The sequence below is a fragment of the Lepisosteus oculatus genome, chromosome 4 (assembly GCF_040954835.1).
Source record: "Lepisosteus oculatus isolate fLepOcu1 chromosome 4, fLepOcu1.hap2, whole genome shotgun sequence".
Lineage (NCBI taxonomy): Eukaryota > Metazoa > Chordata > Actinopteri > Semionotiformes > Lepisosteidae > Lepisosteus > Lepisosteus oculatus.
This window is the reverse complement of record NC_090699.1, coordinates 50,671,505-50,690,896: the sequence shown is the minus strand read 5'-3', so window position 1 is coordinate 50,690,896 and position 19,392 is coordinate 50,671,505. Positions and strand designations below refer to the sequence as shown.

The 19,392-nt window shown below is 34.6% G+C and overlaps 1 long non-coding RNA gene across 1 annotated transcript in view; it reads right to left on the bottom strand.

Annotated features, from left to right (window-relative positions):
• The window catches only part of LOC138238437 (uncharacterized), a 71,409-nt gene that overhangs the window by 4,345 nt on the left and 47,672 nt on the right, over window positions 1–19,392 (bottom strand). Inside the window, exon 2 of the long non-coding RNA XR_011189475.1 lies at window positions 3,781–3,980. This is a non-coding gene — a long non-coding RNA (uncharacterized lncRNA). The remainder of the gene's footprint in view (window positions 1–3,780; window positions 3,981–19,392) is intronic.

Here is a 19,392-nt window from a genome sequence, read left to right as displayed (position 1 = left end):
AATAGTGCCTAATCTTGTAAATACTGATCAACTTCCCACAATGCCTCAGTTCTTAAACTATGGGCTCATAACTCACCGTGGGCTACAGTATGTGACCACTCCATTTTGTTGGGCAACAGCATGAGCAGGTACTGAAACTGTACTGAAGCATCTTATACTGATGTGTACACCACCATCTAGAGCATGTGGGAGCACTGTAGGGTACTACAGTCCAGGGCAACACAGCCTCTAGCAGAAAGATCCCATGCCCCCCCCCTTGAAAGATTGATCATGACATAGATTTTTTTTTTCCTTGAAAGGTTTAAGAACCCGTGTCACAATGCACTAAGTGCATTAATTTTATCGTCTATTAAAAAAAGCTGCAGCAGACCAACTCCCTTAGTTTTCATACAACATGAATGCTATTTTAGTGCAATCCACTAAGACTTCTCTGTTGCTCTGATATCTCTCCCCAATACAATAAGAATAATAATCCATTTTTAATCCGAAGGGTGTTCAGTATCTATGCGAGTAAGAGGAGTCCCAAATATTACGCACCGTAGTGGAAGCATGTTCCTTGTTTTCCACATGTGGATGAGAGGCTGAAGGCAAAAATGATTTCTTTATGTTCTTATTTTGAATTTTAGAATTAAACAGAATATTTTTATTAATACAAATACAGACAGTATGATCAGCAAGTCAGCTTTCAACATTACCATGTTGTTCCACACAATATGCATTTCATGAGGGAACTACGCACACCTCTGCTTACTAATATTTTTCACTCTAACACAATGATTAGACTGTTATTTTGTAGCCAATGCCTGTATCCAAGGTGACTTACATTCTAAACAATAAAGTGGGGACTACTGTGTGCCTCAACCTGGACAGGTGCTCTGAGCACAGGTTGAGCTCTGTAGCCCAGGTGTCACAGGCTCAACCCAGCTGTAATCACCATTCCCCAAGTAGCACTGCACAACTGGCAGACTGCCACAGTGGGAAGGATTGAGATTAGTCAGCTAGTGCTGTGCTGACCCTCAGTGAAACAGTAAAGTGACTCCTGTGGCTTTCCGGGTGCCTGCAATTCTCCACTGACATCAGTGAGGGACATGCAACTCCTCCAATCAGCATTAACTCCCCTCTAAGGCACTGCGGAACTTCCTGTGTGTCAGAAAGATTAATGGCTCTGGTAGGTGGGCAGGTCAGAGGAGCCTCTGACATTCTCTTTCTCCTTGTGCAATACAGAAGTTGCTGCTGAGAGTCGAAATCCACACATTGCAAACTGGTTGGTAATTCAAAAAAACTTGTTAAAAACGGTCTATACAATAATTTAATGCAATAGTCAAAAACATAATAAGAGAAATAATCACAGTACTGAGATGAATCACAGCCTCTGACAGGACAGTTTACAATAAGCCAAACTAAATCAATACAGATGTATTGTATATGTGAAAAGTGATTCCTTAGAGCTGTGTATGGACTGTATAAGTATTCAGGAAAGACGCCTCAGCATAAGCAGAACTGACTTTTACTGTATATCATATTCCAAAGGAGCTTCTCACTTTGTCATGTTTTAAAGTGATCCCAACATCCGCATGGGGCCAATAATCATAAACCCCATAGTTTAAGGATGATGCCTTACAAGCATTTACATTCAGTAAATTTGAACAAAGTGAATGGCACAGTGTTTAATCACAGCATGTCTACATTTTATGATTCTTCATGGATCTCATGGTAGTCAAGAAATTGTTTTCGTGAAGATCTGAAGTAAAAGGGAAATACGAAAATTAAAAAGCAATCTAAAAAGACACAGCTCTCGGCTAAACAAGAGTATCACTTGTGTAAGTAACTCAACAATATTGCAGGGTATGCAATGTTTCAGTATCATCTTCCCTTGAAAAATTGTCTTCATAAAACCTAATTGTTATTGTTTAGAGGAACACTGATCAGCCAATTAGATCATTTTCTTTAGAGAAAGTTTAAGGACTAAATATTTAGCAATGTGCGGTTTTAGCAATTGAAGCGCATTATCATTTCAAGATGTGCGTAGGTTTTTAGTGATAGTAATACTGCTGGACAGAGAAAGTGTTTCACTAAGAGTGGGTCACAGCCCAATAATTAGCAAGCACAGTAATACTGTTAACCATATGAAGTCTATTAAATACAAGCTGAGGAAAAGAAATGCTCCTAGGACATTAAAACACTTGTTAAATACTGCTGTTATTTTACAAGTGTGACAAGCCTATAATTAGTCTCACACCAGTTCTTAACAACTAATGGTGCAGTATAAAGACTTCACACTCATTTTTTATTTACTACGAGTAACACCACTTTTACAAGGGTGCATTGTATCCAGTGATTGGTCTTCAAAACCTCATTAGGGTCAAATGTATAAAAGTTATTTCTAAAACGGATTTTCACGTATAAAAGCTAATTCAATGTGATTTTTATCACAAATACGAAATAAATCATTAAGTGGATGCTAATGTTGTTTTGTTTCACAATCTGCAATTACAAATTATTTTAAAAGTTACCATCAGTAGTTATTGATGTATTTTTTAGCTGAACAATTTTGATATGTTTGAAATTTTATTTTCTGTCCATTTAACCTATACAGACCCACAAGGATGGACATCCCACTGGTTTTGACGTGGTTAGGTAAGTGGAACCTATAAATATAGGTTTGTTAACTCAAAATATGTATGCTGTAAATAAGTGAAGGGAAAGTGCAGTGGATAGTGTTGATTAAGAAATAGCTGCCCCACTGAAAAAGATAGTGTTCTTTACAAAAAGTACAGAGATATCTGGGGAAAAAAAATATTGGTAAAATTATGTCTTTCAACACTTGCAGATTTCTGGAGTGCGTTCTTATTAGTATTCTCCTGTTTCCTGTTCTGGGAAAAATCCATTTTAAATTAAAATAAAATGAGAATAAGGCTTGTAATTTATGGTAAATATGCAGAAATATTTGAAACCCTAGTCTGTGGGTTATACTTCCACACATATCAGTTCAACATAGGTTTCTTAATATGAATATGCAACTCACTTTGATTTACCTGTATACACAGTCCATTGAATGTTATTTTCAATATTTCTAAATCCAAACCGGTCCAGCAGATGAATTTTATTATTTTTTCCTACCTAAAGCAATAATCCTGTCTCTGCTCAACCCACACGACTCACTATGTGCACTTTACATGTCAGTAATCATCAGTGTTATTTAGCAATGCTTTTACAGTACATCATCCTGTCAGCAGCTCCTCATCTACTGTATAACCTGCTCCAATACTCAAAGCAAACAAAAGTTTATTTAGCTGAGTCAGCTGTTAAATTATAAATCTATTGATCTTTTTTTTTCAACTTGGGCTGTTATGGTTGAATTCTACATTCCATAACTTCCCACCTCAAAAGAAGTATTTTGTAATGTATATTAATGGGTTAGTGCATTTCTGGATGAAGCACTTTACATTGGTAGGATTCGGACACAAGCAGTTAATCATTCTCTGATTAGTTCACAATTAAACTGCCATTCTAAAATCTGACAACAGAATGGGCAGGAAAGTTCAGTAAATGTTGCTTTAAAGCTGATCTGTTTTTCTATGTTTATTTTAATATAACTTTAAAAAGACTTTATTCAAACCTCAACTCTCAGTGTACTTTTGTTAGGATGACTTTGTTAAGACAACATAATCTGGATTGTGCTGTTGTCTTAGTTTCAGAATTACCGGCAAACTACACTTACATTTGTACTTCAACGACAGTATGAGAAAAGCAACCTTACTGTATCACAAGCATACTTACATCTCAGGTGTGAAACTCGGAAGGCTGCTGAGCTGAACAGCAGCACAGCCATGTGTCCAATGTAATGGGAACCAGCACACCCAGAGCTGCTCAGCCTGACCTCATGCTGTTGGTGAGAGACTGTCATGAACTCACATTCATAGGGTTCCTCCTCTGTTCTTTCTGTTGCTCTTGCCATTTGAAAAGAGGGCACTGGCTTTCTAAACAAAAATGAGTGATTAAAAATTGATGTGCACTAAAATCAAAGCCGTGTCTAATAAGTGCTGTAGGTTATCACACTTTCAAGAAAATAATGAAATGTGTCTCCGATGCCTCATGCTGCTGCCTGCTGCTTCAGAAGTATAGTTCCATTCAGCCCTTTAATCCATCTCTCCTTATTTTGTGATATAATTTAATCAATAGGCTCTAAATGAAATAGTAAACAGTTGGTCACTGAAATAAAAACAATCACAAAATAAAACTACTGTTGACTTTAGGAAAAAAACAGAATGAAAAGAAAAAAAATCTACCTTCTTTTTAAAGTTTTCAAAAATATTTTGAAAACCTGATTCATTGTTTTTTATCGTTTAAGCCAACTTCATTTTCAAAGTGATAACCTATTACCACAACCAAACCACCTACTGCATGGAGGCTAGAAATGAAATAAAAAGATTACCCAGTTATCTTATTTACATATATTGAATTGCAGTAACACAACTCGATTTCTGCCCCTCATTTGATTCTAATTAAAGCGTAGCAGAGCAACTGCAATCCACACAAGAGCTTACTTTAATAGTCAAAGCTGGCAAATTCCCAATATCACAGTGTAGCAATTAGCAGCCAGGCTGTATTTGCTATTCATGGTTTGATGTAAAAACTTGTTTATTAAGATGAGCTTGAGGCGCTGGTGTGCAATAGACCTGGATGTAATTAGATTCCAATTATTTGTCTGTTTCTGATATTGTAAACTGGCACTTAGCACATCAGTTAAATTGACACACTGCGCTGCATGGTTTACTCGGTAATTAAAACATGTTCTGTTAATTAGATGATGACCACTTTATTCCAGAGCTCTTGTGTTTGGGTTTTGTAGTGTGCTCTGTTTGTATCATGAGTTGCCAGACGCTCCTCTAATCAGCCCTTGTTTTGTTTCAATTACCACCTGCTGTTCAAAAGCAAAGCTCTTTCTTCCCCTCTTTTCTAAACAACTCTAGTGCCTGCGTGTTTTTTTTTGTGAGAGCTATAACTACAGAAATTAATACACATCTACTGAAGTGCCAGATCTACGTTTCAAAGAGAGTACAAGCAATTAGGGGAAAGTTACGAAATGTGGGTTTGATTAAAGAATAAAACTACTTATCATATCTGTTAGTATTCCTTAGTGTGTACTCAATGGTAATTACTTCAGTTGAGTAAATACTGAAGCATTAAACATCTTATTTTCATCTTTGTCACAAGGTAGCTGTTGGTTTTAGAAATTATTGTGCTTTGTTATCTATACTCAAAGCAGAGAAGACCAAATATTTATTATTTTTACAATGAACCTGTTTCAGAGTACAACTTAAATGTACACTTTGAGCTTATCTTTTCAAGTTTGCATAAGCAGTAACGTCTATTTTAAGAACACCTGCCCCATTTTGCCCTTTTAATTTTTTTTCTCCATTTTCTACTGTTAATATTTTAAAGATACACATTTTGGCATATTTGCAAGTGAAAATCTGTTCATTTATACCAAATCTTATTTAGAAGATTCCCACCTTCTCCACATACAAATATAGGAGTGATCAGTGTGCTGTACAAAAAACAGTTTCTACATTTTATTAACATCACATTATTAAAACATTTTCCACAACTTTCCACTACAATTATTTAAACATTCACTAAGGACAGACAAATGTCTGGCAAGGCATATTGGTCCTTTTTCTGTAACTAATGTGGTAACATAAGTTAAGATCTTTGCAGTGTCCATGTAAATGTATTTGCAGAGAAGTAATTAAGTAAAGAGAATTTCTAAATAATCCAACAATAGATTACACAGGGTGGAAACCCCTTCCCACACTTTCACCACTACTTTGCAAAGTTATCGATATTATACAGTAGATGTCTTCATAACAAGATGGTGTGGACTGATCTCTGATCCATTCCTGCCACTTTGAACTCACTATCATCAGCAAGGTAGTAACAATTCAAAACTAAGATGCGAAATATACCACAATGAAGCCCTTTCAAGGTTCACCAAAAGTAAGCAAAGTGGATGATGGTGTGAACTTTGTGGTTATATCATGCATCACCTTCCGCTTTGCATCTCTGTAAATGCAAGCCTATCCTCGCATACTGTATCAGTCTGTCAATCCCAGGTACACTGGCCTCCAGCATGCACTGGTTTCCCAGGCTGGTGTTCATCTCACAAACATGCCCATCCTTTTCAAAACCCTTTTTTGTGACTTACAGTACATAGCACATTGTGTGGTAATTCACCTAAAAGGTACAACACCTACAATAACCCAAAACATGATGATTCTTTGCTGTTCCATGACAGTGAAATCTTGGATTGGCTTTCTTTACAGTAGGACTATTAGTGATACAGTGTCAGGTACTAAGTAGTCAACAGATGATCTACATTTGCCACTCCAATCCTTCACATAATGCAATTGCATTACACACACTATTAGTGATAGTTAACCAATTTATTGACTTTTTGTTTAATACGACGCAATTTAACCAACAATTAACATTCCAACCTTTAAATCAGACTAAACTTAAGTGGTCCGATTGAATTCCCATTATTTCCCATTATTTTTCTCTAGATACTGTACTCTTTGATTGGAGCTGAGAAATGATTGAATGTAAAACACTCAGACATATAACTATAGCTATAGAATATGATTCTGACTCAAGATAGTTCAATAATGGAAACAAAAGGGAGAACAAATTAATACATTTCTTCTCTTAAGTGAAATAACCCCCATAGCACAGTACAGGAAGCTCGATTCACTGTAATCCCTGCAAGAGAGGATACAGTACTAGCTACAGGGGTGTGAATAAATTTGACCCTCATATAGTCTGGACTTAAATATTTATGACAAATATGACTTTGCTCTGTGCAATGCTATTAGGATAATTGTTTAGAAATTTTTAACTAAGATACATTATCTAATCTGTAAATCTTCCTGTTATTTAATGTTTAGTGTTCCTATTTCATCAGGGGTATTAATAAATTGGGAGGGCACTGTAGGCATATGCACTTACAGAATAAATGAATGTTACATAAACAGAAGATAAGGCCAGATGACACAAGCCATTTACAAAGTAGGTTAAAGCTCTAAAGGAAAAAAAAGCCAGCTCAGATGGATAATAATCAAAAGTCCACTGGGACTAGAAACTTTAAAGACATTTTAATCATTGTCTAATTAGAAAAGCATTCAAGATAGTCAGATCCATTTACTCCACTACTGAAGCAGCAAAGGTGTCCATCACTCAAATGACAGATGACAACTGCCTAGGTACTCGAAAGTGAAAAACAAGGATGATCTCTATGCTGCCTATATGATTTATTCTAGATAAGCAAGCCCTTATTTAAATTGTTTTAAATCATCACATCAGAAATTAATGAATGTGCAGTATATTCTGGAAAACTGAAGAAAACTTTATGGAACCAATTTCTAAAACAGAACAGAAACATTCATATTTCTTCAACAGAAAAAATGGAATAAAGTAGCGTTGTCTTGCATAAGGCCAAATATAATACATATGATCTGTGACTAAAACATCGCAGCAAAAGACTATATACAGTATAATTAAAGGACCATGTTGCAGTAGTCAGCATTTTGTATTATAATAAATGTTATTGATCCTAAATGATACCGTAGTATAATTTAATTCAGTTCATTGTTAGTAAAATTAAAAGTCAAATTTCTTCAGAAAAAGCATCATCTGAACCATGTATCTAAATCATATATAGCCTCCAACTCATTTAATTTTTTTTTTCATATTAATTTTAAATAAATTTCATTTTTATAAGTGAAATGTTTCTTTTTTATTATGTTTTTTTCCCCAAAAGGCCATCATTTAAACATGTCATAGGCAATGTTTACCTGCCCTGAACCTTGATTAATGCAGTGTGTGGCTTTACACTGATGCTTCCCTAATCTTTATGACTGGCATGTTAATTTTCCTGATGCTGGCTTTCAAAACACAAACACGAAATGTTGGTTTTACAACTGGGAGACTTGGTAGAGTGAATTTCAAGTACTTATTCAAATATTTCATTAAAATGTAAATTTTACAATTGTGTACGTCTAGCTGTGCACAAGGCATGACTTTTAAGAAGTTATGAAGTTATAACGGCATTACTTTCTGATGCCAATTAAATGAGACTATAATGTCTTTACCTTGTATTATCTCCAATAACACCATGCCAACAAATATATCAAATGCAACATGAATTTGGAGGAACTGCTTTGACTATTAAGATTGTATGTGGGACAAAAAACAGAAGCCAATTAAACATGAAGACTCCTGGAGACTGGTAACTAATCAATTCTCTTATCTTTGTAAAGTGCAAATTCACTGATTAGAATTGAAACTATGCAAAACCATACAGCAACAGAATTATAAATGGGGCAACTTTTAAGATATGGCCAGATCAGGCAATGCATTGACTAGAATTTGAAACAACCTACTGTATACAGTGTCTTGTCCAACCAACCAACATCAGACAAAAAATAAACATCCTGTAACAGGGCAAAACACAGGACACACACAAAGAGACAGAAGCCTTCCCACTTCCAAAAAATAACCCCATAAGGCAGCAATGCTCACACTGTATGTCAAAATAATAAAGTGAAGAATAATGCAATGTTCTCATAAATTTCTGGCAAATGTTCTAGTAAAGTTTACAGATATTGGAACTATATTTGTTTTGCATTTATTGTAATTCTTAGACTGGTTGCCATTATCAAATTGCCTAAGAAAGGTGATTCAAGTAATTGCTCAAGCAGGAGAGGGGTGACACTTCTGTCTGTTATCAGGAATTTGAGAATGACTGTTATTAGCAGTCATTCTCAAATGAAGAAACGTGGACAGCATGTCTCATAAACAATAAACTGGTTTTCAGATAGGTCAGATCATGCACACATGTGATTTTCACATTAAGACAAACCATAAGTGAGTGTGTTTTATTTTCAAGGAAACCAGGCAATACATTTTATAGATGTCAAAAAAGCTTTTGCGGTAATGTGGTCAACTGTTAAATAATACGGAATCCCAACAAAACTCATCAACATCAACCATGCAAGCTTTATAAGCCAACTCAAGATGCTGTATCATAATGAATAATGACTTGAGCAAACCACCTGAAATTTTCGAGTCCAACAGGGCTGCATTTTGTCCTTCCTTTCCACACTGGTCATCAGTTATGGGCTCAAGCAGTGCAGAAACAGGAAATACGACCTGATGACACTTTTTGCTGAAGACACTTTTTCATAACAATGCTGGCGGATCAGCTGAAGGAAGTAATAGGGAAGACAGGATTACGGCTCAAATGTAAATATAAGATCATGGCTGCTGGAGAGTAGATGTCAAGACTGATGATCAAAGCATAGAGAAGGCTGACAAGTTCACATATCTTGGCAGAACCATCAGCATAGATGATTCCAGGTCCAATGAGATAAGAAAAACAAACTTAATGGCAAATGCAGCTTTTGGAAAGCATAAAACTATTTGGGGGCTAAAAACCTCTCTCTCAAGGCAAAATTGAAAGTGTAAAAAGCAACCACTGTTGCCATAGCTACTGTATACATGGCAAGGAAACCCAGCAACTTACTGTACCTTCATTGCACCATAAATGCCACAAAAGAATATTGGTAACTACTTATTAAGGACAGAAAAAGTTAATGAAGATAGGAAAAATCCCTAATGAATGAATAAAATTATAGTTTTGCAATTAATCTATAAAAGAAGATATCAGTGAATACAGCATGCTTTACAAAAGGGATAATGAGTGCGTTCAGTACAGCTGTCAGATGAAAGCAAGACTAAACAAGACAGACGAGAGGGAGACCCAGAACATCACAGCAGAGGGCAATGACCAATGATTTGGAAAGGGTTGAGATACAGTGAAAAGAACTGGAGAATGCATTGCATGACGGACAAAAATGAAGAATATAGGTGGTCCAATGTACATACACACAAGAATGACTAAGGCGTATGAAGAACTTATTCTGAGTTTTTTTTATGCATGCTTTTTAGGCTTGCATAAAACCAAAAATAGAATTTAAAATCCAAGGGTTTTTCATTGCCAAATTCCTTTTCATTGTTCTAATAAGATCCCAAGGAAAATATCTATTTCGATGGTGCACTTCTGCACTTGCTTCTCTCAGTCATTCACTCTGCTGTTCTTTTGGCAACTATGAACAAATGCTGAGAAATAAAGGTCTGAGGAACACAGTGAAGGTACCCTCTGTTTTGACTAGATTTCAGTGCTGGCAACTAAACACCCACCTTTTATTTTTTTCATTTTTAGCATTCAGGGGAAGACAAAATGGTTGCAGGTGGTGATGAAAATAAAAGCCATCCATCATTATTTATTAGGCATGAAAAAGATACACAATAATGTAATTTAATCTCACAGCAGACAATTATTTCCACATATTGATAATGCAATGCGAAAACTGCCATGAATCCTAATATGATGTTTGCTTTTATTGGTGTATAATACAAGCAGTACAAATAATGTAATTGTATCAGGAGGAAAATGTAATTATTTGCACATGCTAACATTATAATACAAACCTGCCAGAGACAATGGCATCATATTATTTTGCTGTGCTTAACTAGTTATCATTTGCATTAAGCTATTCCCTTCATGATAGTATTATTTGGAAAACAGGGAGAAAACAGTGCTTTTCTAAAATGTATGTGCATGTAAAAATTCAGAAATCACAACCACAGAAAAACATTAAAAGTTTTAGTAAACTTATTATTAGCTTTGTAATAAGCCTGTAAAAAAGGCAAGAGTTATCAATTATTATTATTTCTGAAGATTTCAAGATTGCGAGTGTGAATCTACATGGGCATAGCTTTCAAATGGCACAAAAAAATCATACAGAAAATTAAGACTTAAGATTCAGGAATTCTGTCAAGTTAAAATCCACCAGACTAATTCCTTCCTAATTCCATATTAGTCACTATTCCTTACTAATATTTGGCTGGATATTTGTGAGCCACCACAATGAATGGAGGGGCTTAAAAAATCAGATTTAAAATTTCATCAGGAATTCAGTCCTGTCTCCAGTGACCAGATGCAATCCACCTGATTGGCAAGGCTTGGAACATACATTATTGAAGGTTCTTTATATCCCACAGTAATAAAGGTGCTTATAAATGAGCAAACTAGAAGATTCAAAGTGCAATAATGATGTTTGTTAAATAATTAATAAACCAAATCTTTTTTTATATGATTTGCATGCTCAAAAACATTCACATTCCACTTTCAAAGCCAAGGAACTCTGACTATGACAGTAAAAACCATATTGGAGCTTATCACTATTTACTTGTATTAATTATTGAATGAATACACCAATCATTGTGTAAAGAGCACTACCACACATGGTCATGGAAGATCTCTATAAATCATTTCAGCGTGCAAAATCATTGGTTTATTTTAACCTTTAAAGAGAGAATAAGTAAAAACTAATCAGAGGTGACGTTTTAAAATCAGTCACATTACTGATACATTATTTTCATTACATTATTTATAGTTTTTTTGAAGACTTTAAAAATTAAGAGTTTTAAACACTGAAAACTTTAATTGCATTCTAATTTCATGTAAAAGAAGAGTGGACTCCATTGAACTGAATTTATTACAACAGTTGCACGGAAAATAATTTTATAATGGCCCAATAATGTACACACCCAATTCTCGTCTGTATTGTGCCAACATTCACTTCTTTATCCATTGCATCAGAAATGCGCACTGCGTTAAAAAACCATCTTTCACCGGAGGCTAACACAGTGTTTGCAACTCATTAGTGATTTGTAAATGATATTTGCTCCCTTGTGACATATCATTTGATACGGTTTTCTAATAATAACATCCACCGATATTAAAATAAGAAGTCCTTGTGTTGTGATTATGCATTTCACATTTCGTCCATAAAATTACATTTTAACACATCAATATATATTGTATGCATATTTTGTAACCAATATTAAATATCCCCTAAGGTTCTGCAGAAAAATTATAGCATCTTTCTTTACTGTAAGCCATATATAGTAATTGTCTAATGAAAGAGGCTAACTATGCATTGACATGTATCTTATTGATGTTTTCACAACAGTATCAATAGTGCTAATGAATATGCTTTTATAAAGAAAGCAAATGTTGAAATATTCATGCAAAGTGTTGCAAAGCAACATCTTATTATCAAATACATATTTCTAGAAGAGTGATTGATATTTTTATACATCAAATGCAAATTGATTAAATTAAATCGTTTTATACATTCTGAAAAATATACTCTCAAAGGATATAAAAATATATATACTCTAAAAATATACTCTCTAAGGTGATCTCTAAGGATGAAAATAATATATATTCTATAATTTATTAAAACATTTAAAAAACAGAATTTCTAGCTAAAGTGTACTGCTTATAAGGTGGTATAAAATAAAGGTGTAATATTAACCTATTGTTATTAACATAAGATGATGATGAGCCTACAGTATGTATTGTACAGATCAAATACTTAGCCAAAGTGTTTAGAAAATCTCTGATCTGATGCGATATTTTACTAAAACACAGGGATATTGTACCCAGATAAACTCCTTTAAATGCATAAGCACCCAGAGTTTATTTAAATAGCTGTAATGTTGAAAATCTAAGGCCAAAGTACTCTATTTAATCCAATTTTCACAAGCATGTTGCTATTTTTTCCTTTTAACAATGCCCATTGGATTCAAAAGAGCAAGCCAGTATTTTATAAATGACTATAAACTCCATTGACCACAAATGTAAACTTTCCTAACTTAGCTTGTGAGTTCTGCAGACAGAACACAAAATGGTTCTTGTAAGAGATGTTAAATAGGTTTTATCGGTTAAAAAGAAAAAACAGCTACAATTACTCTACTCTAAACTCTTTGACAGGAGGTCATGAGACTTCTAGAAAGAATGGTATTCATAGTTTAATATACAGAGATACTACAGGCAAAACCCTTTAGTAAGTTGGATATGTTGCAATTATAGTTATTATTGCTTTCCCATAAGAAATTATGCTGGCAATCTAGCCATGTTTTCCTCAACGTGACATACTAAAATTAGATCTAAAGAAACAACTAATACAGTAAGTCTCTTATTATAAAACTATAATTGAAATTCTTCAATACATAGTTCATAAGATCCTTAAAAGAATATCTGATTAAACTGTACATACTGTACATTAATCCATATAGGATGACGTATTTCCAGCATCCTTCCAGTCCATGTGTTATTGCAGGCACCAGAGGAGTTTCATATGACCTGAGGTGTTGACGACTTTAGTGTTTGCCAAGTCAACACAAGTGTAAATACCAGACCCCCTGAAAATCAAACAGGCAGGCCGAATCAAGTCAGCCTGGAAAGGTATTATAAAAACTTTTAACACTTTTTATTCACTGTTCATTTCTAATAACAAACATTACTATGATTACTAACTAGGAGAATAATTGCAGTGCCTTTTAAAAGTTCAGTCACGTTAGGTCAAACTATCAAGTTTAATGTGGCCTTATGATGAAAACCTAAATTAAATAATAGTACTTGTTTAATCTGTAATTCAATTTATTTTCACATGTTAGCATTAGGGTGCACTTACAATTATTTACCAATAATTAACTGAATTTGACTGTTGGACTCTAGATGAGAACCCACACTCTAGATTTCCCTGACTTCTAAACTTTTCTATGATTTAGACAAGTACTACAAATCATGGAATAGACCTACAGTAGGTATTTTATATTCTATAACCACATGGAAAAACACTGAGGATGGGGTTATACAGCAGTGGTTCTTTGTAACCTGGTTCCATAGAAATCCAGTAAAGATCTAACAGCATGTTGATTTTTTTTATGCTCAAACAACTGGGATAGTTGCCTCCCAGCAAATTCTCTAATTTGCACAAGCTCCAGATGGCACGGAGAACACTCATTCTACTTGGTAAATGTCTGGTCCTAGAACAGTGTTCGACCAAATGCTCACATATTATTTGCAATGTATTCTTTAAATGAACTAACAGCTCAGTGATCAATAAAGCTCAACAGCAATATGAACAATAAAACATTCTGCTATCAAACCCAACTGTCAATCTGAATTGACTAAAGCTTGTGGTTTGCTGGATACACCACTGGTCTTTGAAATTAAAGTCACATTTGTAATCCACAAATACAGTTCTTCTACTTGTGCTTAGACCGGTTTAGTTTCAGCTCAGCTGATGATAAAGCATGACAGAAATTCAGAATACTATCTGCATGCGGGGCTGATGGATTCTGCCAGCTTATCAGAAACAGACAGCAAACCTTGTGTAGTGCCCATCTCTAGAACTGAGAAGTCAATTTACAAAGAGGAAGCAGTTTGGTGTAAATAAAACAATTTTCTTTTCTAAATTTATCGGCAAATTTGAACATTTATTTTTCCCACCACTTCAAATGGATCAACATACAGTGCTCTAACACCAGTGTGATAGACTATATTAATGTAAATCCTTTAGAGAACAACTGTAGGGAAAGTGACAGAGATCTACTGTAGCTGTTTGTCTGTGAAGGGAGGGATTTACATCCTAAATAAGGCTTAAACATCTTACTGTTATTACCTGTTTTACTATGGTCTCTGATCATAGGTCTTCAGTAGTTAGGTTACAGTGTTCATTTTAATGCCTTCCCAAACTCTTTTAGAACTGCCAGAACACACATAATTCCTATAAAACTGAGCTGTTCATAATTCTAAAGGTAAACAGTCAAAAACGTTTAAAAAATGTACTAACGTGACTTACATGATGTTTTACTGCAATGTTTAAATTCTTAAAATAGCTATTCAGGCAAGTGACATACTGAAAAGGCAGTCTGAAATTTTCTGAGCCTCCAAAAAACATAAAATGGAAATCAGAAAAATGAATAGCTTTCGTCGTAAATGATGTACATCCACTTTCAGCAATTCATGGGTGGTTTTAAAGATCCTATCCATTTTTTTACCAAGCTACAAAATCCCATCCCCTATTAGCGTCTAGAGGCAAATACAATGGATGAACTGCAGAGTTAAAATCAGCTTGTCACAGAGTTTAAAATGCAGCGCGTTTCTGTTCTGGCTGACCTCTGGACATCAGTTACAAAAGATGTTTACATTACTGTTACCTTTGAAGTGCAGAATTTAAAACAAGAGATTTTATGTTAAATGGAAGAAGGCACCAGTAACACCTTAGAATATTGTGCACCAATTTGGTCCGCAAACAATGTTACAAAAAAGGTATTGCTGCTCTGAAATCAGTCTAGAGAAGGAACATTCTTGGACTGAACGTTTTTTGTCTTAAGCAAAGAAGGTATCAAGAGGAACCTTCCATCCATTAATTGATTTTCTAATTGCTTCTTTTAATTCATGTTCGTGGTGAAGCAAGAGTCTTTTTCTGGCCAGTAACAGGCAGAAGGCAGGGACCCTGGATGGGACACCAGACCATCACATGGCAGACACTCAGACCACATACAAGCACATACTCACACAAAGGGTCTGTGGGAGGAAACTGGAGGGCACAAGGGAAACCCACATAAACATGGGGAAAACATACAAACTCCAAATAGGTCTGGGAAGCTATTTCAGAGGGCGAAAAGGAGGATGCAGGTGCAACTGACTGGGAAAGCTATTTAAAACTAAAAATAGGATGCAGGAGTTTTTTACACAAAGGGTTGTAGGAGTCTGGATCAAGGTACACAGCCATGTTATAAGCCATTTCTTGACTTCTTTCAAGAAATGGCTGGATGGGACACTAGCAACCAAATATGCTACTAGGGTTGAGTTGCTTCCTCTCATTTGTAACTTTTCATATGCTCTTATGTATTTTTATATTGCATGTATTTACAGTATGTTACTTTTATATTGCGATAGATTGTGATCTCTAAGGATAAGAATATATACACATTTGCAGGACCTGAGGATCATTTCGCTTTTAGATCCAGACATTAAAGCAAATGAATGTCAGCTCTTTAAACACGTTTTAAGAGAAACTCTTGCACTGTTGCTGCCTCATGGTCATATGATCCTGTGAAAGCTATGTCTCTCCCTCTCGTGCTCTAAACCTGTACATACAGATTTTTCTTGAAACCAGAATATATAAATCAAAAGGAAAGGTATCAGAAGGACAAAACAATTTTCTATGAAAGCTTTTTAGATTTTCACCTTTTTTAATGAAATACAATACCATTAAAAAAGTATTCAGACCTTTTTACGGTTTCCACATTTTGTTGCTTTAAAGCTTGTAGTCATGACACGTAGAAGTAGCAATTAATCTGTTAACTGGACAACCTATACCATGCATTTAAACCAAAAGCAAAAATAAACAAGTAAACAGACATATCTGGAAGAAAAAGGGAAAAGTCATGATTGCATTATACAAACCCTTTGCTGTGGTACACCTAAATTAACTGAACAACATTACCTTACAAGACACAATTAGTTGGGTGGAGTCTGATTTCAATAAAATAAGCGAATGTGATTTCAGAATAAATGTACCTGTCTCTATAGATGTCCTCAGTCAGGTAGGGAATTTAAAGCGAAGATTCAACCATGAAAACAAAAAAGATTTTAAAACAACTCGGGGATAAAGTATAAAGGCACAAATCTGGAAAGACTTGAAAGCTGCTGTCCATAAGCGATGCCCAAGCAACTTGAGAGAGATTGAGCAACTCTGGCAAGAACAATGGACAACAATTTACCAAACCAGTGAATAAATCTGGTAGAGGCATACCTAGAAATAAAAATTGCAGCTGTACTTGCTACCAAAGCATTTCCACCAAACATTGAGCTTAAAGTTGTGGATATTAATGTCATAAATATTCCATTTTGTATCTTTAGATTTTACAGACATTATTGCAACTTAAGCTTACTCTTAGAGGGTTTGAACATTTAGGTCATGAATAAAATTGTGTAAAAAATTGTTCATGTAAGCATGATTTTGCAATTTCCCAAAATGGGACACTACAGGATTGGTCTGAATACTTTAGCAAGGCACTGTATTATAAATTATAATTACAACAACCATAAACATTTAAGAGCAAAAAATGTATACACATCACCTTTGTCATAATACATTAGAAGTGAATAAATCATAGTCAACTATAATACAAACTATAGTACAACTAATTTAAACATTGCATATATTTGGTTATTTAAGCAAAAAGTATTATCATCCACATATTCTGGGAATTTGAAAAAAGGCTACCAATCACAGTAGCAGCATACCCAAGACTCAAGTGATCTTCAGACTACATGGTTCACCTCACATACTCCTGTGATCAGATTAGGACCATTTATCTAAATCAAGTATTAAGATAAACTGTATTGAATTTGGTCAATGAAGGAGCACTGCAACCCTTGTTCTTGTAAAGTGTGTCAATGGATTTTTAATGTGCATAATTAAGCATTCCCTGCACACCTGATCAAAAAAGATAGCACCTCTTGAAACACAGTGCCAAACTCACTTCATTTTGGATTCTCTGGTGCAGAACCATGTGTGCTACCTTTCTGATCTACCTGCACAGCTTCAGGCAAGGCCCTGACAACTAGTGCTTAGCTTTTGAAATCTGACAATAACCATCTCTAAGGCCTTTTCAATTCTTTATTCATGTGGGGGAAAATTGTATACTGTATGTACTTTAAATTATAATCAAATATTTTATCAGTTGCTCCCTTCATTTGCAATTTCAGAACCATTTAAAGCTTTAAACAAGTCTTTTAAAGAACACCTTGAGATTGAGTAGTTTATTTTCAAAATCCTTATTTGCAAATCAGCTACTGGCAAGATCTATCCCTGGTGATAATGGCTGTTGCCCAAGAGTTTTCTCATCAAGAACTGTAAACAGAATGTTGCGAAGATTCCATGGGAACACTTTCCCCACAGGCTGTTGTTAACCTCACTGAACAACCAGAACAGCTGATTTTTACTTTTTATATAAGAGAGGTTTCCAGAGGCTTCTCAAATTTTTGTTCATTTTGCATTTTCAAAAGTAAAACATTATATTGGAATGATGTTTGGAATGATACGGGAATTTATCTTAAAGAAGTTAAACGTAAGCCTTTCATCAGCTGAATTAATGTGTTTTTATTGTCTGCATTATGCTCTGCAAGCTGCATGAGTCAATTACTGAAACGTCAAGTTGTACGATATTGCAATCTTCATTTATAATTAATCAAAATGAAAATATTACCTTGATTACGTTTTTAATTACATGATATGCACAAAATGATGGTATCTATAGGATATAGGAAATATTTTCAAAAACCACATGAAAAAAACATTTCAGAGAGTGGTTCTTTTTTGTCAAATAAAGTGAACAAAACAACTGAGACCATTTCAAAACGTCCTATGAAGACAGGAAGCTCTGTTAAATATATTAATAAGCTTTTAAAAACAGCTTTCCATTCTTTTTATTTCATTTGACTTATTTGGTATGTATATTTACTGTATATGCCCTACCACTACCTACCACATGCTAGTAATTAATTGGTCAACATATTGATTATTAAAAAGAAATGAAAACAAGGTAACATTAACAAAATAGACAAGTTTAATAAACTATACCTTTACCCTTAATAAACCAATGAAAAAAGTGAGTTTCAGATAAATGGTGCCAATACTTATGACTGAAACTGTATGCAAAACAGCTCTTGTACGGCAGGGACAGTGGGAAGGGTCTCCTCATTCCAACAGCTGGTAAAATCAAGGAAGCAAACAAATGCAAAATGAGGAAGGGAGTAAAAGACCCTTGTCCATCATGCGCAACCTTTCTATTTTTTAAATAATAATGAAGAACTAACTGTTTTTTCCAAGTTAAATAATATTTTTTATGCTCTAGGTTTATATATATTTCCAAAATACTTAAAATGGTTGTCTGAAAATGAGCAATAAATAAAGTCACACTGAAGATCAGTGAAGCATTAACAGCTTGCTGTTAGCGTGACATTGGAGTAAAAAAAATTACCCAGACCTTTTAAAACACTGAACACCAGACTGGACTTCATAATCAGGCATTATCCCAGGATTTATAATAAATATATACATATTTTACATCCCACTGGGCAAAGAAAATTTCAGAAGGTTTACTTTTTTTAAAAAAGCTCTTAAATAGAAGCCCAATGTAGTTTAATTACTATATGTAGTTTATCACAACATTCACAACTATTACACATTCTTTTCAGCAGGAAAAAGTAATGTGTCTACAAACAAAAAAGCCAAAACTACCCAACCAAGGTCATGACAATGAAAACCCTCAAACAAAACACTGAAATATATTTGTTTTCTGTGATATTAGATATAATAAGTTTACACAGCAAGTGTATTTTTTATTCTATGTATATCTGACAGGAACCAACTGTAAATGTTAAGTGTTCTTTTTTTG